The sequence below is a fragment of the Drosophila navojoa genome, chromosome 4 (assembly GCF_054131105.1).
Source record: "Drosophila navojoa isolate 15081-1374.11 chromosome 4, UAZ_NAV_1.0, whole genome shotgun sequence".
NCBI classification, from domain to species: domain Eukaryota; kingdom Metazoa; phylum Arthropoda; class Insecta; order Diptera; family Drosophilidae; genus Drosophila; species Drosophila navojoa.
The window spans coordinates 16981163-17004388 of NC_142892.1; the positions used below are offsets into that span (position 1 = coordinate 16981163).

General features: G+C 35.5%; 1 protein-coding gene and 1 non-coding gene across 2 annotated transcripts in view; both read right to left on the reverse strand.

The window, feature by feature from the left end:
* caps (capricious) overlaps nt 1-23226 on the reverse strand; it is a 70478-nt gene that overhangs the window by 25879 nt on the left and 21373 nt on the right. The window contains exon 3 of the mRNA XM_089259075.1: nt 14049-14125. The gene's annotated coding sequence lies outside the window, so the exon portion shown is untranslated. The remainder of the gene's footprint in view (nt 1-14048; nt 14126-23226) is intronic.
* On the reverse strand, nt 15843-15914 carry TRNAD-GUC (transfer RNA aspartic acid (anticodon GUC)). Its single transcript has one exon. It is a non-coding gene; the product is annotated as a tRNA-Asp (tRNA).

Consider the following 23226-nt stretch of genomic DNA (forward strand, 5'->3'; position numbering starts at 1 on the left):
ATAAATTAATATAATATAATATATAAGAGAAAACTAATTAACTTTTGTTTAAATAGTATTACCGAGCAAATTCGCATTGAGCTGAAAGTTAAATTTGTGAGAATCGCATAGAAAGGCGCACTAAATAGCTGCAATCGGATTTGAAAGGCTTTCAATTGGCACTCTATAATATTTGTTATTAATTTCAACCATATTTATAAAAGCCAGCAAGTGAGAGTCGCAACTGCCCGACTAGGTAATACTCCGCACCTGCTGAAACCATTTAAATATTCCCCATCTCAAAGCAAACATTTACTTTGCGATGCAAACGATAGTTCAGCCTGTGCTTTGAACTGCCTTCAACTTTGGCCACACACTTTGCCTATCTCTGAGGTCAGATCAGAGAGTTGAGAACTCTAAGGCAATGTTGATGATGATGAATCATTGGGGCGATTATATATGGGCTGACCACGGCGCACATGCCAATTATGCAATTTTCCACAGACCACAAACACTTGTCGCAGTTAGCCAAAGCGAAACGTATCTGATGATTCACACAGCTCAGGTATTTCATATTTGTAGCAAATTGTGCGATGCCAGCAAGGCTGGCCGGCAGGCAGAGATTGACTCAACGTATCGGCGCATGCAGATGAAGAGATACAGATGCAGGCTAGGCACGATAAGCGAATCAAAGCACAAATCTTACATTCGAAACAATAAAATCTGGCTGCGACTGACTCTGACTCTGCTTCTGTCTCTGTCTCGTCTTACAGACAGCTCATATCAGATGAAATAAACACAGACAGAGAGAGTGAGAGAGAGGGGGGGCATAGAGAAACTGCAGATGGAGGACCGCACATGAGTTTTGCTAGAAAGCCGGAGGGGCACAGCTCGAAACATCAAAAGCCACAGAGAGAAGTGCCGCCAAGCTCACTCGACACTACGTAGCTGTAGCTGTATCTACAGTATGTCTCGTCTGTAGCAGCTAACTGTAATTGTATCTAACAGCTTCAGCTGACAGGCCCAGGCCAGGCCAGAGACGGGGCGACAGCCTGGCAACGCGTCGCTCTGGAACTTGTCTTACTTTTTATGGCCAACTTTGCCAGCAACAACAACAACAACAGCAACAACAGTGAGAAGAGGAACGCGTGCGGCTTTGCCCAAGTATCTCGAGGAGGCGTCGCAACGCTTCGAACTGCGGGGCCACCCAAAAATGGTCAGCAAAGCGCCACCAAATTGACTGCCAGCCCCGCCATCGGATTGGATGCGACCACAGATACTTTTCTATCCCAGTTGGGGCAGTACTTGGCTCTGCTTTGCGCCGCTGCGATGCCATTGAATTATTGTTTGAAATCAAAAACTAACCATTATTTACCAGCCGAGGAGTGCCAAACAAAAGCCAGCAGCAAATAGCTAAAAACAATGTCAGCGAGAGTTGCCCCAAAGATTGTGAGAGGTAGAACAGCAAGGGGCAGTTGAGAATTGATAAGATAAGCGAAGGAAAATTCAAAATAAAATTTATAGAATATATAAAAATAAATGAATGAAAAGATAACTAGTTAAAACTCTAGATTAAACTATAAACAATTTAATTTAAAATAAAAAAAAAAGTAGATATAATATAAAATCTTTTAAATAATTAAATGGAAATAAAAAGAATCAATTGAGAACAGATTCTCTTTTATTTTATTAATATTGTTTTTGTTTTATTAATATATAAAATAATGTTAAAAAATTATTATATTTTCCTTTAATTATATTTAGTAATTTTTTATTATTTTTATTTTTATAATTAATATTTTTTTATTACTATTAATAGTATTTATTTATTAATAATATCATTTATTTATTATTAATATTATTTATTTATTAATAAAATCATTTTTTATAATTTTTTATTATTTTCATTTTTATAATTAATATTTTTTTTATTACTATTAATAGTATTAATAATATCATTTATTTATTATTATGATTATTATGTTATATTATTATTATGTTTATTTTTATTGCCATTATCATTAATTTGAATTTTAATTTTTATATTTTTTTTATGGTTTGGTCTATAGATTACAAGCATTTTTTTTAAATATTTAATATAAATATTAAAACTAGAAAAAACAAATATTTTACCAACAAATCTACCTTCATTCAATATTTTTTTCTGAATACACCTGCCAAATTTTTCAAACTGCCCTCCCCGATTCAGCAAGCGGTGGCCCATGAAAGTTGTATTGAAAGGCGGGCGACAGAAACAGAGAGACTCAGCGACAGATACGCCAGAGTCAAGACAGCCAAAAGACAACAACAACAGCAACAACAACAGCAGCAGCAACAACAAGTTAGCGAGGGGCCACAGCACAATTGACTAGCAAACTGGAGCTGTACATCCTGGACACTGTGTGGCAGGAACTGGCACGCCCCCCACCAACCGTCCCCGCCCCTCAACAACAACTGCTTATTGCCAGGGCAAATAATAACTTATGTCGAGTGTCAGGCCAAAAAAGCCGTAAGCGCTACGGGAAATATTTTCAGTGTGTGCTTTTCCTGTGCTCCAGTATTTGTTGTAGTTAGCCGTCGACGTGTGTGCTATATACAATGTAAATAAAAAGTCTAGCTATTGTTATTGTTGCTGTTGTTGCTGTTGTTGTTGTTGTCTTTTTTGCTGGCCTTAACTTGGTTTTCTCCACAAGCTCGAGCTCTGAATGTATCTCAGTATTTCTGCAATATTTCAACATGCCGGCGCGTATCTACTGGATGCCTGTCTGTGGCTTTTTATTTTTCTACATTTTTTGCTCGTTTTTCTTTTGCTGGCGTATCCGTTATTGAACTATTGTGCACTGCACGTAATTTAAGCCCGACACGCCCCCTGCCAACCAACTATATCTCAATTTCCCCCCATTTGAGTGGATTTCGTCGTCCGCTTTGCGCAGCTCGAATCGAAAAATTTGCTTATGAAAGGGAATTTTCTATGAAAGTAACTGAGTAACCTGAGCACAAAGTTCGGCCAACAGTTAAGTGCAAATTATTAGACGAGAAATTAGTAGAGCGAGCGGGCGCACGAGCGAACGAGCGAGCAAGGCTGCATATAACCAGCAAAACGTACCCAATAAAAAGCGAAGAGAACTTTTCAGCAGCTTTTTGTGGCACATTGCGGTTGCATTTGCTAATGGAAATTGTTTTGAGGTACGCAAAAGTTTTGCTAGCTTTTTTTTTTTTGTTGAGAAATGTGGAAATCTAAAGCAAGCAATGTTATGCAAAAGTTCTTTTTTGTTAATTGGGCGTTGCCGAAAATGCAGTAAAAGTAGAAATTTTATAAAAACAAAAGACACATTAAGCAACATTTATTATAACAAACAATATTTTTCAAAATATTTGTATATACAAAAATAGTTTTAAAAAATATATTTAATTAAATATTTTAAAAAATATATATGTGATTAAATATTTTTTTAAAATATTTAAAAATAATATAATAAATCAGATTTAAATATTATTTTTAAATTTAAAAAAAAATATTGAATAAAAAAAAACAATAAAAATATTTTAAGAATAATTTATCTTTAAATAAAATATTACTAAATTTTAATATTTTTCAAAATGTTGATATATTAAAAATATAAATTAATTTTCAATTCTCTTCCTTTAACTTCAATAAAATATTTTTATATATTAAAAATTTTACAAGTTTTAATTAATTTTATATATTTAAGTTAATAAATACAAATATTTCAAAAATATGTATATTAAAAAAATTTATGTATTTTAAATAGAATAAACAATTATTTTTTTCATATTTTCTATTTCAAAAATAAACTTATAATTTTTTATTTAATTACATATTTAAAAAACAATTCTTTTAATTTAATTAGACATAAGTTAAATATATACTTATACTATATAATATGTCAGAATTATTTTTAAAATTAGTAGTTAAAATTTAAGCTGACTCAAATTTAATTGGAGTATTTTTCTCTAAAGGCATTTTGGACTTGCTGTCTTGGCCGCAATTTCAAATTGCCATTATAAATACTAAAACCAACACTAAAATGCTTGCACACACACACACGCACAACTTGAAAAGCAATTAAAGATTTAAGTCTCAGCACAATAAAAACAACAACAACAAGAAACGAACGAACGAACATCGAGTGGATAGCTAAGCAGGATCCAACAAGCTGCAGCAACTGAAATGGATGACCAACACGTGCTAAGCTCATTAGATGCTCTGATTTCTCAAGCCATGCGGCGGGGCGGGTAAAACGGCAAACTTTTGGTGCCACATAAATTCTGGCAACAAACTAATAACCAATAAAATGTCTTAAGCCGTCTAAGCTCATAAATGCTATTTTAAAATACAGCCAAGACAGATCTAAGAGAGCGGAGCCAAAGGGCAAACAGCTCGACCTGCAGCCTTTCACATGCATACACACACACACACATACACTCAAACATATAGTTGTGTGCGCTCATATATGCTTGTGTCCATATAGATTGTATTAAAGTGGCTCAGGAAGCCATTCAAGTTGAAAAGCCCTCTTAATAAGCGTTGGCCTGGGGTCTGCAGCTGGGCTCCTTAGCCGGCAATGCCAACAAGTGGCCCACAGTGGGGAATAATGGGAGTTGGGGCCGATGCAGAATTAGAGCGAGTTGCCTTTTCGTCTGATGTTTGAGTGAATGGAGTCGAAAGATGAGCAAGAGACGCGTCGTCGGGCCAGCGAGGGCAATGATTGGCAGCCAAAGAGTGCTCAGCTCCCACTAACCCTCCCTCTGCTCTTGCCAAACAAAGACCGGCTGTAAAATAGAGCAATGCCAGAGCAACGGCGACGTCAAATGCAACAGCAACAACAACAGCAACAGCAACAGTTGCTCTGTCAGTTACTTGGACTTGCGGTCGTTTTGCTGTGCTGACACAAGCGAGGGTGGCCAGAAGAGTTTTAAGGAGTCAAGTTGAATATCAGCTGGCCAAGCTTAAGTTAATATAATAATAATAATATATGATAATAATATAATAATAAATTTAAGCTGCATTAAAAATATATATTATTAATAAATATTGATTTTAAGTGTTAAAATTGATATTTATAAATAAAAAGAAAAATTAATAAATTAATTTATATAAAAATAAAAAATGTTTATGGTATTTATGTTTAAAGAATAATAATTCATATTTAATATAAATTATTATAAGGTAAGTATATTAAATTATATTATTATTTATATATATTATTATAGTAAATTATTTTCTACACTGCTCTTTTAAATTAATTATTTGACTTAATACATAAAACTGTCAAATATAAATAAATTAATATTTTATATAAAATAATAATACATTTAATTTAAAAATTCTAATAATAAATCTAATAAATACTATAATTATTATAATACCTTATTATATATCTAAATATAATAAAAAATATATACTGATACATAGAAAATAAATAATAATAAATCAATAATAAATTTCGTTTACTTAAGATACTCTTAACTTAAGATAACGTGTTAAATTACTATATTAAAAATATTTTTATTGTATTTTTATTTAATATAAAATCTTGCATATATTGTACTAAATTATTTCTCTCTTTTCCGCCAAAACCTTTAAACACTCTTAAAAAAATTGTACAAAATGTATCTGATTTTACAAATTTATATTTGCTCAAGGAAATCCTTGCTTAAACTCTAGAACTGCCCTCGCGCTTGGCTGTTGCCTCACGGCAACTGGCAGGCAACTGGCAACTGCAACGCTGTTGAACTTTTAATTTGATGAATGATATACATTTGTCTCGAGTGCAGGCCGGCAAGCGGCTGGCCACAGATTGCCTAAGCCACACACACACACACATATATATATATATATATATATATGCACTCACTCAGTTGCAGTAATTGCGGTGGATCGCAGCTGAGTGAAGCTCTGCACCGCTGGCATATTTACACAGACACCAACACAGACACATAATCCGAGTCGGTGTCGCTCTCTGCGCCCTGTCGAGAGGATGACACATGCGTTATGTGTGCTGTGTGAGAGATCTGCGAAGATCAGAGCTATATAATTTTTGCTCAACTGCAATTATGAGATGTGGCGGCTGATCTTGGAAAGAGCCGAGGCATAAAACCACAGCCGCAGCCACAGCCACAGTCATAGCCGCCAGCCGGCAACCGGAAGCTTTGTCTTCGGCTCTTTGGCAGTTTGAGAAAACTTGTTCTTACGGTTATCTCTGTTGGTTTTACAAGTGCCTCGAGTGGATCGCGTCTGGCATGCCAGCAACAACATACAACATCCTTAATTATGACAATCAGCGCTGCTTGAATGCAGCTTGCCCCCAACTCAGTCACTCCTGCTACGATCGAGCTGCTGATCCAGATCGGTTGCAATGTTTATATGCTCATACGAGGCACATCTCTCTCTCTCTTTCTCTCTCTCCCTTTCTCTATCTCTTTGATCGTTGATCATGTTGAGGCCATCCTGTGCCTGATTGAACTGGCACAGTTTAACGTGAAACGCATCGGAATGCTGTGCTGGGGGTTGCAATCGGCCAGGGATCGTTATCTGATGCAGCAACACGAGAGCGTGAGAGGAAAAGAAAGCCAACTGGGTGGTCAGCCCCAAAAAAACCAAAGCAACTTAAGCAATTAGAGTCAATTGGGCCTAAAGCTTGAGCAGATTAACATATTTTTGCGTGTGAAACAATTGGCCAGCCTAACAATATATACCGATTGATTTATAAATCCCAATTTACAGCTCAAAGTCAGCCATAAAGAACCACTCGACAGGGCCATTAAGCAAATAAATTGCGTTTTAATCAAGAATCGATCGTTGAAATTAATCACGAGTTTATCTCAAGTTTGGATCGTAAAGTTGATTTTGAGTTCGTAGTAAAACAAGTTTATAAATTCCTGCGACAGCATCAATATTTAGGAGAGGCAAATTTGGAAATGAAAAAGAATTTATTAGAGTTTTGCGGGAAATAAATTTCTAGAGGCTGTTGAATGTGGAACTTTTAAAAAATAAATTATATAAAAATATATTATTATATTTCTCTGAAGCTCAGCTCCAGCTATTTCACATGGCTTCTGTATGAGCTAATCAGTTATGCGATCAAACATCACTTTCGCTGCCTCAAAGCACAACTCGAACTCCAGCTCAACCACAGTCCATGACACCACCCCAGACACACCCAACCAAAAACAAAAAAAGACAAAACGAAAATAATGAAAAGAGAGTAGAGTAAAACCGCAGGGGCATCGCACGCATGCGAATGCTGGCTGGAGCGTTGATTGATTATGGGGCAGCCAGACATGGGGCATACAGAAAACAATTAAAGGTTCAGCTTTCACCCGAAGGCAATGCCAACTAATTACTTTCACTTGGCCAGAATGTCGAGCAGAGTTCATTCAATCATTGCAAATCAGCACAAGAGCACGCAGACCAGCTTCATTAACATTATCATTAACATTATCATTATCATTTTCATCGACATCGTCATCAGCATGGGGGCCATAGGTTAATATGGCAATTAGCCAAGAGCACCAAGTGCGCGCGGCCAGGTGAAAATAAAGAAAGCCCCAAACCAAGGTCTGGCAATTAAGAAATCCCAGAAATCTCAGAAATCCGAACACCCAAAATCAAGCAAAAACTCTATTGCGCATAACTTTCAAATGTGATTAAGGTCGGACAAGCTGTCAGGCAAATAAGATGGAATATGTAATCAAAGACAACTAAATCGACAGGTTCTAAGCGCAATAGCACACATAATTATGTTGTTGTTGTTGCCACCATTGAAGTTGGCCCAAAAGAAAAGAGAAACCAAAACAAAATGCGTTGGCCAACGTGCACAGAGCCCACATAGCCCACGGCCCAAAACAGACACTGGCCGTGGCTAGAACGGATGCTGGCTGCGTATTTCAACAGGTTCACGCCTCTCCAGACAGAGAAACAACAACAACAACAACGAAACAGAGAAGGAAAAATAAAATAAACTAAAATAAATGGATAAAAACGAGACCAAAATCACTGCAACAACACATTAAATGTAATTTTCGAGTGTGGAGGCAAGATCGCCTGGCCAAAAGAAGCCGCCAAGAAAACCCAGCGCATTGCCAATAAAATCAGAGTAGAAGAGGCGGAGCAGCAAATAAAAATTGGTACAAACACATTAAATACCCTAGGCCATAAAATTAAACTAAACTAAACTATTTGTGCCTCTGTGAAGATTTACGAGCTACTAAACATGCAAATCGAACTCTTGTAGATCGAACTACTATCGATCAAACGTCTGTGGCTGCTGCCGGCACACACAGCTCTTACAGGGTATCTGCGAGTGCCCCCTCGTCTCACACGAATCGCAGCCAGTCAGCCGACGCTCCACTTGTAAGTGGTACATCAAAAATTTGAGCAGTTTTTCAAGTGTTTATGACGTTTCATGGCGAGGCATGGGCGCGCAGCTGAGAGGGGGCTGCGGGGGGACTTTGAATTGGTGTGATTATCGCAAGTAAACTATCTCTCACAGCTGGCTACGGCTGGGCTTTGGGCTGCATCGACAGCCGCTGCCGGTTTTTGTTTTTTATGAAGATGAATTTCTTTTTCATTCGAGATTTATATGTGCCCCGCATGACCTGCCCCGCACCGCTGCCCCTCGCCCATTGGGCTCTGTGAACTGAGCGCGGCTGGAGCTCCAATTACTTCACTCACTGTTGATTATTATGTTGTATGTTGTAGTTTTATGAGTTGCTGTTGCTGTTGTAGCAGAGATTCCGCAAAATCAATGAATTGCTTGACTGAATGCGAGTCTCGCTTCTCGCTCAGCAGCGTGTGCGTGCCTGAAGTATTTATGAAACATTGTTGAAAAGGGCAGCCAAAGCAAACCTTTGTTCATTGGAAACAAAAAGCAACTGCAATCGCTTCTTTATTATGTTTGTATACGGCATCAGAATGCATTGAAGTTCTATTTGGGGCCAGAGAAACGCTCTGATATATCAAGAATCGTAATATTGCTAATGCGTGGGGGAGAAGTTATTGGAAAGGAGAATGAAGTCAACCTTGGGAAACTCAGTGGTTGTTTTATTTATTTTCAGTCAGTACGTGGATCCTATAGAGGCGATTTATTACTAGCTGAACTTATCGAATACTATATAGCTAGGCCTCTTTTATTATTACAGAAATATGAGCACACAGCTCTTAAAAACCGAATAAAAATAGAATATTAATTTAATATTTTCAATTAATTTTATATTTGTATTTAGTGTTTTTTATTTATTTATTTTTATTTATTTAATTTTTTAAAGTTTATTTATTTATTTTTTTATTTATTTCTTTCATTTTATTTTTCATTTGCTTATTTTATTTTTTATCATATATTTTAATTTATATATATTAAATAATTATAATATAATTTTTTTTTATTTTTTTTTTATTTATTATTTAATTTTTTTATTTATAAAGTTATTTATTTTATTACTTTATATCTATTTATATTTTATTTTTTATTTTACTTTATTTTTATTTATTTTTTTTTTTTTTTTATTTATTACTTAATTTTTGTATTTATATATTTATTTATTTTATTATTTTGATTAGGACATAATATTTTCAATAAAATGAAATAAAATTTAATTAAAATTAATATTCCATAAGCATAATATTAAGAGTATAATTCCAGTATAATTCCAATTCCAAAACTTGAATTGTGCCTTCATTGTAAGCCCCTCGAAAGACCTCAGCTAGTTGCCTAAATTTTTCCATATTAACTCTCATCTCACTCTCTCTCTCTCTCTCTTCCTATCTCTCTTTGATAACTTCTCAAGCCTTTCTTATGGAAATTTAAGGCCTTTTCAAACCGTTCGTAAGCCACACTTGAAATCCCCACTATCCGCTTTAACCTTTGCTCAATCACCTTCCGCACTCAACACCCGTGTAAGCCCCTGGAAATCCACTCAAATTAGTCGTTAAATCTATCAAGCTAACAATATTCATATTTGTTGCGTATATAGTCCACAATGCAAGCGCGACTAACCTTTTGAGCTAATGAGCCGCACTTTTGGGGGTCGCACACTGGGTCGGCACAATGGACGCAATTTGCATAGAACTCACATCCACATCATGTGGCTGGGCCCATCTACATAGCTGATATTTATCATTTTCAATAAGCCGCAGCGCATTGCTGCCATATCTACTGTGACAATCGGGCAGCGAGTTCTGATCGTGGGGCATAAATCACGAGCGGGGCCAACCGAAACCAGTTTCTGTTTCTGTTGCTGTCTCTGTTTCTGTTTCTGTATCTGTTTCTGTTGCTCTGATCTAGCGCCAAAGATCTAGGCGCATAAATTCAAATTAGATAAAAATAAACTTTTACCAAGCAGGTGATTTAGTACTTTAACCAAAATATAACAGCAAACGCAGGTGTTTCGCTGCAAACTCAAAAAAAAAGAGAGACACAAAGAGAAACAAGTTTTCCAGATTTATTCTCAAGTCTCAAGTTTTTTTTGTTTTTTTCGCCTATGACTGCGACTTGAGATATTTGCCTGCTAATTTCTTGTTATTTATGCGGCCGTTGCGCATTTGCTGTGCTGTACAGCCCCAAGCGAGGCCCCTCCCCCTACCCCCATTCCTGCTCCATGTCGTGGGCAAACAATGGAGAGCTTAGCACTTGCCGCTGCCGCTGCTGGGCGGCCCCACAACTCGCCAGAGTTGAGCCCATTGTTTGTCTGACAAAATGACAATTACATGTGAGGAATTTCAACAAAAATACAAAACAAAAAAAAAAAGACAGAAAAATATTATTAAAATAAATATTTGTGTGCTAAACAAATTGCCTGTCGAGACTTGGGATAAATGTGTTTCTATGTCTGTGGGTGAATTACAAACAACAAAATACGAAATCTAAAATTGTTATTGATACAGCTGACAAATGTGGCCAGATGCGAATCGAATTGATTTCAATTGGAAAAATACTAAAGGTTAACCATGCTGCTGACAGTTGGGGAATTTCTATTGCCAGAACTTCTGCTAAATGCGCAAGAATTAGATTGAAATATAAAAAAAGCAACTTGAATATCATTTAAATAAATTCATAGATTAAAATGAAATCAAAAATAAAAATCATTATAATTTCTCTCTATATTTAATTGATATATGATAAATGAGATGAAAATCATCTCAGCTGAATGTAACAAATTTTACGAAATTTCTTATTGAATAATTGATTTCAATTTTGTATAATAAAAAATAAAATAAATATATATAACAAAAACAAGAAGAAATACAAATAAATCGAAATATTAAAAATAAAAAAAAATAATAATAAAATAATAAAATAAATAATAAAAAATAAATAAAAAATAATAATAAACAAACAAAATCTTTAGTAAACAAAATTAATAAAAATCAATAACTCAACAAAATCGTTTTAAAAGTATAAAAAAATATTAAAATAAAAAGTTCAGTACATATTAAATACAAATAAAAAATGATTAAAGCTATATTAATATCAACATTTATTTTTAGCTTCAGCAAACTTAAAAATTGTTTAATTGTTATTCATCGCAAAGTACTGTAAGACGAAAAAAAAAATACTATGAATATCTTGCAAATAAAAAGCACAGAAAAAATATGAATATTATGTTAATTAAATCACATGAAAATCTCCAGTTTTCAGTTGAATACTAATAATTAGTATATAGTATTTATTACAGAATTCCATTGACTTCATCCATTGCAAAGCGAGTGGAGTTGGAACTAAAATTGGTTTTTCCGTCAAATAAATTTCCAGCTTTATTTAGTTAGGCTACAATTATTAAACCCATTTATGAGCTGCATCCAATCAAGTTGCCCAGTTTATAGTTTCGTAGTTTCCTCACATATAATTTATTCAATTGCCAACCTCATTTTGGCTGCCCGCCCACACACACACACACACACATAGCACCTTTGGGCAAATACCAAGAGAAACAACTCAATGGCAGCTCTTTGTGCAGTTGCGGCGACTGCAGCTAAAAGTCGCATGTGAAAATTCACACTGTCATCCCAACAACAACAACAACAAGCTGAGTTAAGGCCTTAGGCCAGACCCGGCCAGGGCTGGGCTTTGGGAATTGGCTGGGATGGCACTTCATTAAATAGACGCCGCGGCGCTTTTCGAGCCCAGCCACGCCCCCAGCATTACCCACATGGCGGGTGGCGTGGGGGGGGGGGGGGGGGGGGGGGCACCACTCAAGCGGCTGCTTATTTTTCACACATGCTCGTCGGGGAAAAACAACTGCAGAAAAAAAAGGCCAAAGAAAATAAAGAAAATGCCAACAGCAAAACGAGGCAGAAATTTAAGCAACAAAAATTTTGTTGTTTTTTGTGTTTTTTTTTTTCTCTCTCTCGTGCTCTGTTGTTTATGATGACAATTTTTTATCGCTTTCGACGACGAGGACGTCGACATGTGGCCATAAAGTTGTCGGTAAATAACAAACAGGCGGCGACAAACGCACAGCGGCGGCAGGCGTGGCAGCCGCCCACAAGGCATGCCACAAAATGGAAGGGAAAGAAAAAGAGAGAGAGAGTGCAAAAAAAGAAAACATGAGGAAATAAAAGGCAGGCGTCAAATTTTGCACAGGATGTTTGAGCGCTGGATCGGGATCCTTGACTGCCAAAAAAACAGAAACAACAAAGACCAAATGAAATAAATGAAAAAGTATCTCACGGATTGCAGCCAAAGTATCTGCGCTGGCAAACATGTTGCATGCATTTCCGTTGGCCCAAGAAAGAAAAAAAAAAATGAAAGCAAGACAACGGTTATTTCAACTCAATTTCGTAATATCTTTCAGCTGTGCCACGAAATTATGCTCAATCGAGCGCAACATTTGCGCATTATGCAAATCGTTTTTGCATCCAAATTTAAATGTCTGAGCTAAGCTTAGCAACAACAAAAAAATATGCAAATACAGAGACAGAGAAAGACACTGATACATATTTATATATGTACATGCACATATATAGAAACAAAAGCAAGTCTTGTATATTAAAATGTTTGTACTTTGCGCTAATTTTGCATTTCGCTGAAACCTGTTTTTGTTGTTTGACCTTGAAATGTTGCTAATGTGCGACCATAATTAGAGATTAGTCATGCTGGCTTCAGGTGGAATTATGATTGAAATGCGTTATAAGTTAATTGCCCTGCCGTCGCCTTTGCCTTGACTTGACAGCTTAGAGAGTTTATTCAATTTGCAAAATTGCAAACGACTTTAATGCTTGATAAAGTTTTGACTGGCCAAAGAACTTGAAGCAACTTTAATTGCAGGCAAAGTTTGTATACTCATTCATGAAAGTCAAGTGGGTTTATTAGTAATTTATTTATTCATTTTTTGTATTATTAATATTTTTTTATTATTATTATTATTTTATCATTTTTATTTTATTTATAATATATATAACTTTATAACTTATTATAACTTATTTATAACTTTCTTATTATATTTTTGTGTATTTATTTTTTATTTATAATTTTATTTTATTTTTTTTTTTTAGACTGCAGTCAAGTTTAAGTTTTTAATGAATGGAAAACAATATTTAAAAACTTAATAAAATGCAATATATGTATTAGTAATTTATTTATTCATTTTTTACTATTATTTTTATTATTATTATTTTTTAATATTACTATTATATATTTATACTTTTTTATTTTATTTTTTATTTATTTTATTTGTTATTTTTAATTTTTTTTTTATTTGTTATTTTATTTTTTTTTTTTTTTTTAGACTGCAGTTTCCAAGTTCGTGTTTTTGATGAACTGAATATAATATTTAAAAACATAATAAAAAATATACATATACAAATATATAATTTTTTAAGTATAAAAATCATTTTCTTATATACTTTTACTTTCCCAACTATAACTATTATATATATATATATATATATATATTCTTTATAATTGTATTTGTATTCATTGACCACATTTATTTCCCTATTTTATATACTTCTGCAAATGTCTCACAGACATTCAGCATTAAATTCCCATTAAATTATGCTCGAAATAAAGCCCTAGCCAAAACAAAGTCAACTTCTGAACACTCACCCATAAAATTCTTGATGCTCAGCAACATGTGTATCCACTCGACGACTAATCCACACACAATTCGGTCTGTCTATAATCTGTAATGAAGAGCAAAACATATAAATTTAATATGCTGTCCCATAAATATCAACGCTGCACTTAAAAACAGAGCCAGAAAGAGAGAGAGAGAGAGAGAGAGAGTCAGAGACTAAATGAAAATAGCCAAAAATAATTCAAATTAAATACAGAAAAAAAGAGGAAAATGGAAAATGTTTTGTCAGCTGTTACGATTTAAAGGATTGACAATGAAATTGAATACGCAACGAGAACTTGGACTAAGTGAAAATTAATAGCACACACACTCAACAAGAGGTGCAAGAAGAAGAAGCAGAAGAACATGATGAAGAAATGCGTAAAACTTTCACTTGAAATTTGTTGAAACACGAAACTTGAAATGACTTTTTGAACTGTGAACCGAATACAGAGAGTCGAGCCAAGTTGATGATTGAAGCTGAAATAGGATGAGCTGCCGAGAAGCTGGAGCTGTGGAGCTGTGGAGCTGGGAGCTGGAGTGGAGTGAAATGGCATCATAAATATAAATAATACACATATTTCGAAGTGTGTCGCCCTGTAACTAACACGCGTATGGAGCTGGGGCCACAGATGGGGCAGGAGCAGGGGCAGGGGCAGGGGCAGGAGGGCATCTGCCTGCATGCCACAGCAAAATGTGTGTGTGGCAGCATCGCCAGAGCGACAACATTTTGACACACTTAAGTGTTAGACAGCGCTCCGACAGCCAGCATCATCAGCATCATCATCATCATCTCCTCATCATCATCATCAGCAGCAGCATCAACATCATCTCTATGATCGTAGTACATGTTGTCAGAGGGTCGCAGCGATAAATTTGGAAATTATGAACATAATTCTTCATTAGGTCGCAACAACCGATAATGGAGACTGAAGAGGCGTCCCAGCAAACGCAGCCAAACGAGAGTGAAAGAAGAGCAGCAGCAGCGGCAGCCGCTGCATCCACAGCTTCCCGCTGCCCACACTCACTTTCATCTACTCTGTGTTTGTGTGTGAAAAGCCTAACGCCTGGTGATAAATTGGCGATATTACGCACTCTGGCTTTGGGATTATTTTCACATTTTTGCACGTGGGCGTCGATCGAAAGTTCCGCCCTGTAAGCTCCAGCATTTCAAGAATGCCACAAAACGCACACGCACACGCACGGCAATAGCTAACCAGACCGGACCGAACCGCACCGGGAGTCAAGTCCCATTGATGGAGCGGCGATTGTGGGGCATTTAAATTGAAATAACGTGATTTTTGTGGTCCGCTGGTCACAGGTCCGGCGCCTCTCTAACCGGTGGGCGGGGCTGAATGCCAGTGGCATAGATTTTTTCAAAACTATTCCGACTATTGTTTTGCGGTTTTGCGCAGATTTTGTTTGGGCTATGCTTTGAGTGTGTGTGTGTGTGTGTATATTTTTTACATTTCTATTTTTTCGTAACTTTTTTCGGGCTTAAATGAATCGGAACGCACTTTTCACTCGAATTTTTCGGGGGGGTCGTTATGTGTGTGGGTGGGTGTGGCCATTATTCGGCCTTGTGGGCTTAGCTTTTCAGCGAGTTATGAGCTGTGGGGGCCAAGCTGACTGACATTGGCAACTGCTAGAGCTTTCTATTTTTAAATGTTTGAAAAGATTGAAATATCAATGAAATACTGCAGCTTCATTGCATAGCAGCAGTTCAATTAATTGTTTGTAATTTTTAAAAATAAATAAAATAAAAAAAAAAACACTTTCAGTCTCTCCCCGACGGGGAATTGAACCCCGGTCTCCCGCGTGACAGGCGGGGATACTAACCACTATACTATCGAGGACGTTAATAAACGCTCGTCCAAAAGTCTACATGAAACGTTGCTGCTATCAGCCAAGCAAATGAGCGTAACATAGCAAGAACAGCGTCACGCTTGAGTAACTTTTTGGCATGAAAGCTTACAAGTGTGAGAGTTTGTCGTTTATTAATCACACGCAATATTAACAAGTTGGGCGTATGTATTTATGCGACTATTTATAGCGACAAGCTTTTGCATAAATGTTTGGCGTTTGCTTTGTTGTTGTTCTTCGTTTCTCTTCATTTTATTCATTATGCGATGTCATTGCTGAGTTTATGTTTATGAGCGATTCTCTTATTTTGTCTCGCTTGCACAGCGGCAAAGCTCAAAGTGAAGACATTTTAATACTATGCCTATGTGTGTGATGTCAGCTATTGTCTTTATTTAAATGGGTATATCAAAAAATGTATAAATGAATAGTTTTTACTTCCGATAGCTGAAGGCACAGCCAATTTTATGGAATTTCAATAGCTTTGCCTATAAATGTGTCTGCACCCATACATTCATACATTCACAAATATTTGTGAATTTCATACACAAGATTTAAATGCACATATTGGATGCACCTTGGTTCTGTGTTCCACTTTAACAGCACTCAAAGGCTGTCATCACGTCAAACTTTGTTGATAACAGCTCTTTGGAGACCTATTACAAAAACTATGAAACAACTGGCAACTAGCAACAAAGTGCCGCAGTCCCAAAACGATTTCTGAACCATTCCGACATAATGCATAAAGCATAACAACAAAAAACGCAAAAAGCTTTGCTTGTCTGCGCTTCACATGTGAATGTCGACTGCATTTGGGTATCTCACAGTCCAATTCACTCAGCGTATAGCACATGCGAGTGCGAGCAGGACAGCATCAGCAGTAGTGGCACGCGGCGACCACAGAAACCGCAAGGTGCGTTTGTGCTGTTTGCTTTTATTATTATACATATTATTGTTGCTGCAAAACACAGTCGGTCCAAAGGATGGAAGGGAGCAAAAATCGTGCAAAATAACAAAGCAAGAAAAAAAACTGTAAATAAAAGAAACAATTACACAAACAATTCGATTGCAGCCGACGCTGCTGTCGCCGCTGGCAGCAAATACGCCACTCAACTGACACTCAGCTGGCGGCGCTGGCAGCAGCAGAGCAGCAGAGTAGCAGCAACAGCTCTCCCTCTTGCGCTCCCACTCCCTTTTTGAGTGCAATCATGCAAATAAAACATTTTTTATATGCATGCCTTACAGTGTATGTGTGTGTGTGTGCTTGTCTGTGTGCGTGCAAAATTTTAACCCAAATATTTTGTAGACATGCAATATTTATGCTGCAACAGCAACAACAACAACAACAACAACAGCAACATCAGCAGCTACAGTGCAAACTGGCGCAATTACAACAATAACAATAACAGTCAGCCGACAGCAGCAACAACAACAATATTTTTTGATGTAATGGACATTTGCTACTTTGCAAATGGGTTTCAATTTTTGTTTTGGGACAAAAACTGCAACTGACAAACCAACCAACCCCCGCCACACACAACTGACTCTACTGTGTCGGGCAGCTGTAGATTTTTGCATTTGTTAATGTCCCTTAATGCAGCTGTCCCTCAAACACTCACTCACACTCTGTCCCACTCACTCCTGCTCAATTCACAATTTAGCAGCAGCAGCAGCAGCACTGCAACACTGTAAAGCTTAAAAGTCTACATTGTCTCATCCTCTCCTCTCTCTCTGTCTCTCACTCTCTCGCTCTTTGTTTTTCGCCCGCATTTAGCGCGCATTTCTAATTTTCATAAACACATTAAAATGATAATTAAAAGGCATTTCAGTATTTTTCTTTCTACTGCTGCTGTTGCTACATTATTTATTTATTATGTATGCAAATGCATTTAATTGCATGGACAGCATAGTACCAGCTTTTGGGCAAGGTGGCAAAGGGTGGGCGCAACGTCAAACAATTTGCATATTTTAGCATGTAATGAAATTTGTAATAATTCTGCAATTAATTGCGTGTGTGTCCTTGTTTATGGCCACTGCGAAACCTACGTGGAACAGCAACACCAGCGACAGCCGTAACTGGAGCAACAGTAGGTGCTGTATACTATGTGTGTGTGTGTGTGTGTGTGTGTGGGTAGTCGTCATGTAGGTAGTCACAGCTGCGGCAGCCACTGCTCACACACACACACACACACACACACGCTTTGACAAGCTGCGAATTTTGCTTTTAAGTGAAAGCTTTTCATTATTATAATGTAACGGTAATGACTACATCTGTGTGTGCGTGCGTTTGACATAACAAAGCGAATTTGTTTGCAGCAATTGAATAATTGTAAAATAGCATTTGATACTCTCAGTGCATACCCTGTAGAAAACAACAATAAATATTTGATTTAGATTCAATCTGCAGTTATTTCGCCTCAAGTATTTATTATTGATGCGCAGAGAAAGCTTTTGTTTTGTTTGCTTGGCCCAGGCATTTAACTTGGCTCGAACTGTGACCTCGAATGGACAATGTGCAAATAGCATTTAATTTTCATTTAATTTTCATTTATCTGCTTTTTGCAAATTTGTTTCAAAATGCTTGTTTACATTTATCTATTCGAGAGCTAAATATTTGTCTATACAAGATACTTTGTTTTTATTATTTTATTGTTAATATTGATGCTGGAACATCTGTGTTGCAAGCCTCGCTTTTGTTGGCATGTTTTCTTTTCATTTGCAGCACAAATAACAAGGGAAATATATGTACATATATAATAATTACATGAGTATATGTATGTATGTATATAAATGTATATATAAAATATATATGTATATGTAGTTGTGTTCATACAAAATGTTTGCTTCGAATATAACCATGAACCAACTCATTTGTATAATATACGTATGTATATCTAAAATATATATATATATATTTATATATTTATATATCTAACTGAATTTAGATTTCATCTAGAAATTGCAGCTTTTATCTTGTATCTAAATAGATATTTTGATTTTCATTTGGATGTCTCTGTGTGTGTGTGTGATGTTTTTCAATTATGTAAGGGCACCAGGCATCAGTTGTTGCCATTTTCCCTTGATTTTCCCTTGATTTTCATTTGTTTTTCTTCGCATTTTTTTTTTTTTTTTTTTGCCATTTGCCATTTGGCCGCTTCATTGCATTTGTCTCGACTCTGAACCCTCAAGGACAGACAATAGATTTCAAGGATGGTTTCCCTTTGCTTCCACTTACGCCATGCTGGCCAGCTGCGTGTTGCTGCTTTTCCGCTTTTCTATTCTCTGGCTGTTTTATTTTTTTTTTATTTTTATTGCTTACAATAATCATTTCAGACAAACGAGAGCAAAAGGAAAATCTAATAAAATTAGTGGCAAATGGCTTTAAAACGCAATGTTTTCCTAACATTTCGTAATTATTCGAATTGCTCTCACTCTCTCTCTGTCCCGCCGATTCGCTCCATCTCTCTTCAACTTTTTTTCTACAAATTTCACGCCTTCATAAGACTCGAGGCCTTTCAGAGCGCCAACCGGTCAATTAATTGCTTTGGCTCAACTAAAACCATGGAAAATATTGAAAAAAAGAAAAACAAAATTTGTATATTCATTTTATTCGCAGTCGTGATGCCAATTTACTGTGTGCGTGTGTGTGTGTGTGTGTGTGTGTGAATGAGAGTGCGTAGCAAATATTTTTAATTGCCACAATTCACGATCCAATGCGAATGTGCGAAAATTTGATACGCTCAAAATTAACAATAATTTAGACAATTTGATAGATTAAGAAACAAAATGTTTAACGAATTGAGCAATTAGCTATAAATGTTAAGCGATCATAAAGAAAATCGTGAAATATTCGAGGGATGTATATTTCGAATGAAATGAATTAGCAGTTCATTAGTATATACCCTAAAGTTATAAATGTGTGAATATCTGACTCTATCATATAATTAGTGATAAGAGTATATATATAGTAGATATTAAAAACATTTAATTTAAGTGTGAGCATATAATATATTATTATTATTATTATTATTATTATTATTTATTATTTATTATAATTTTTATATTTTTCCCAAATTTTTTCCTTTTTAAAATCCCTTTAAATGGAATGTTACAATTTAAGGTTCAAGTAAAAACATTTCAAATTCGAAATTTAAAGCTCTTGCGATTCTTTTCATTTAATCCATTAGAGCGTAACTTAAAAATAGATTTGTAAATATATATTTAGACATATGTATGTATTTACTCTATACCAAACAAAATTGGTGCAGGAAACAGATAAACAATAAATACAAGCTTTAAATAAAAGCCCGAGCCCCAAAGCGACGTGGGACAATGGCTAAAATAATAGTCAATAAAATATATGCGCTCAAGCGCAGCAGGACGCAGGACGCAGGACTTGGGCCTTGTAAATGTGGAAAAAAAAATGAACCGAAACGATAGATGGCCAAAAGACAGTGCTTAAAAACGTGTGTGTGTGTGTGGGTGTGTGTGTGTATGTGTGGTCCTTGCAATGGAAACAACATTGGAACAAGAAAAGTTTTCTTAGCCAGGCTGCTTTTGAAGTAAGAAACAAAAGATGACAGTAACAAAAAAATAACATGGGCTGTTAGGGGTAGTCCCTCTCAACTGTGTGTGTGCGTGTGTGTGGCAAAGAAAAACAATTTACAATGTTTTGCTTTCTAGTTGAAGACGTTTTATTCAATGCCAAGCGACAAGAACAAACGACGAACTCTTTACAAAGTTTATTTATTTTTTGCCTTTGCTTTAGCTTTTTTTTAGCTATTTTTTTTTTAAGCCCGGTACGCAGCTTTTGTGACGAAAATTGTTAGCCCTGAGTTGAGCATGTGCCAAGAATAAAATGTATGTGTGTGTGTGTGTGCGACCTTCCATATAACAAAAGACGCAACAGAAGCGAAAGCGAAACAGAATGGCAAAAAAAGAAGCAAAAAACAAAGCAGGAAATAGCTCAGGATATTGGCCAAAAATGTGGGCGGGACGGCGTGCAGTCAGCGTGAAATGCGACAGCCCTGACTAGAACTGGAACTGGAACTGGAACTGGAACTGGAAATGGAGCTGGAACTGCGGCTCACTTGTAGCTCGACCCCGTCAGCTACTTATGGACATTTTAGTTAAATTTTACGAGGGTCGTAAGAGTCCTTTTCGCTACGCTTTAGCGCTGATTTCTGCAGCCAATCTATTGAAATTGCGGTCGAGCGAGGGCTCCGAATAAAAGCAGGAAAGAAAAAGGTCAACACATTAAATTTATAATGCGATTGAAAAGGACGAGACAAGCAATGTAAATGTGTATGTGTGTGTGTGTGGTTGGGTGGGTGGGTGAGTGGAGAAGTGCCCTTAAGTAGGTCAGTTCGGTCTGTCATAAAATGCAATTGGAGCGCATTGAAGTGCCGCGATTCTGGCAAGTGAAATGTCAAGTTGTAAATAAGACGAAGCAGCTATTCGCATGACGGTGGGCGTGGCCAACACTGCAGAGGACGTGGTCCAACTGGCCGTGGCAGCGTGCAGTTGAAGCCGCTGCCCACAAGTGACAGCGGGAAAGCGGAGAAAGCTCTTTAAGTTGTTGTCGAACTTACAAATTAATTAAACTCAATTTTATATGGCAAAGATAAGCAATTATATTATTTAATACTTAATTTTCTCTTGGACTTGAACTCAATTTAATATCGGGTAAGAAATCTGGAGCACGAATCGATTTCAATATATTTTATATAATTTATTTAATTTTTTATTAGACTTGGCTGGCAGCCAAGTTGTCGTCACACTTACAACGCTAACCGAAACGACCTTCATCAAAATTGAATGACAAACTGCGGCGGCTGCTGCTGGTTTTATTGACAAAATGCATGTCAATGTGTCAATAGAGACAATCAGCAGCGAGGCCTGGTTACAGTAGCCTGTCATAATCAAAATGAAGAAGAAGAAATCTGCCAATGCAGAGAGAAAAAATAAATAAATATAAATAAATAAAGTAAATAAAAATAAAAAAAGGAACAAAAAAAAATAATGAAAATAATATAAAAAAACCTAAAATAAAATATATAAAAATACAATAATAATAAAAAATATAAAAAAAAATAATAAAATAGGTAACAAAAACAAAATAGGGCATATGATATACGTTATAATAATAATAATAAAATATTAATTAGAAACATACAAAATCAAATATTTTAATAAAAAATATAGACTTCAATTATTAATCTTCGAAATTAATATGATATTCAAATTAAATAAATTAATAAATTTAATATAACCTAAATATAAAAAAACTAAATTAAAAATTATTGCCTAAAATAAGTAAATGCAAAGTACAAAATACGGCATAGGCTATACATTATAATAATAATAATAAAATATAAAATATTAATAAAAAATAAGTAAATACAAAATATAAAATATTAATAAAAAATAAGTAAATACAAAAAAAAAAATATTAATAAAAAATATAAAATTAAATTATTAATTTTAAAAATTAATATAAAATTCAAATTAAATAAATAAAAACATTTAATAGATCCTAAATATAAAATAATTACAAATTCTAAATAATAAGTTTATGTTTCCACAATACATTTTTTAATATATGTAAAAGAAAATTTATTATAAATAAATCAAAAATAAATAAATAAATAACAATAATAAAACATATAAAAGCCAGAAAAAAACCTAAGCTTCCACAAAATAACTACATATAGAGTTTATCAAGTATATATAGTAATCTTTATCTACATCGCTGCCGTTTTCCACAAATGAGTAGCGACAGCTAAATAAACGACGTGTGGATAAGAATCACGGATCGTTAAATACACTCAAAATGCAAGTATTTGCAAACATTCATATAAAAAACCGTCATAAAACAACAAATAAAATTGGAAACAAGCGGAAAAAGAAAACAAGAAAAAGCTGGATAAATACAGGCAGCAGTCGAGTGTCATTAAAAAAGCCAACGACTATCAAAAACTAACTGCCCGGGAGACAATTTTTACTTTTTATTTTATATATCTTCTTTTTTTTTTTTTTGTGGCTCTGACTGGTAATTAAAACTTGTTGGCAGACTGTCAGGCAGCGAGTTAACAAGTCGGCAGCATCACACAAAAGCCAAGAGAGGGAGATAGAGAGAGAGAGAGAGAAAGGGAGAGCGAGTTGGGCGTAAAATAAGAAAGAAAAATATTATTTAATTGTGAGGCGAGCGCTAATTAAAGCCGACTCCATGCAAAAGCCGCGTCTGTCGCCCATTTGGCCATAAAGTCAAACACTTTACGGCTGTTATTTTCGGGCTGGCTATCTCAC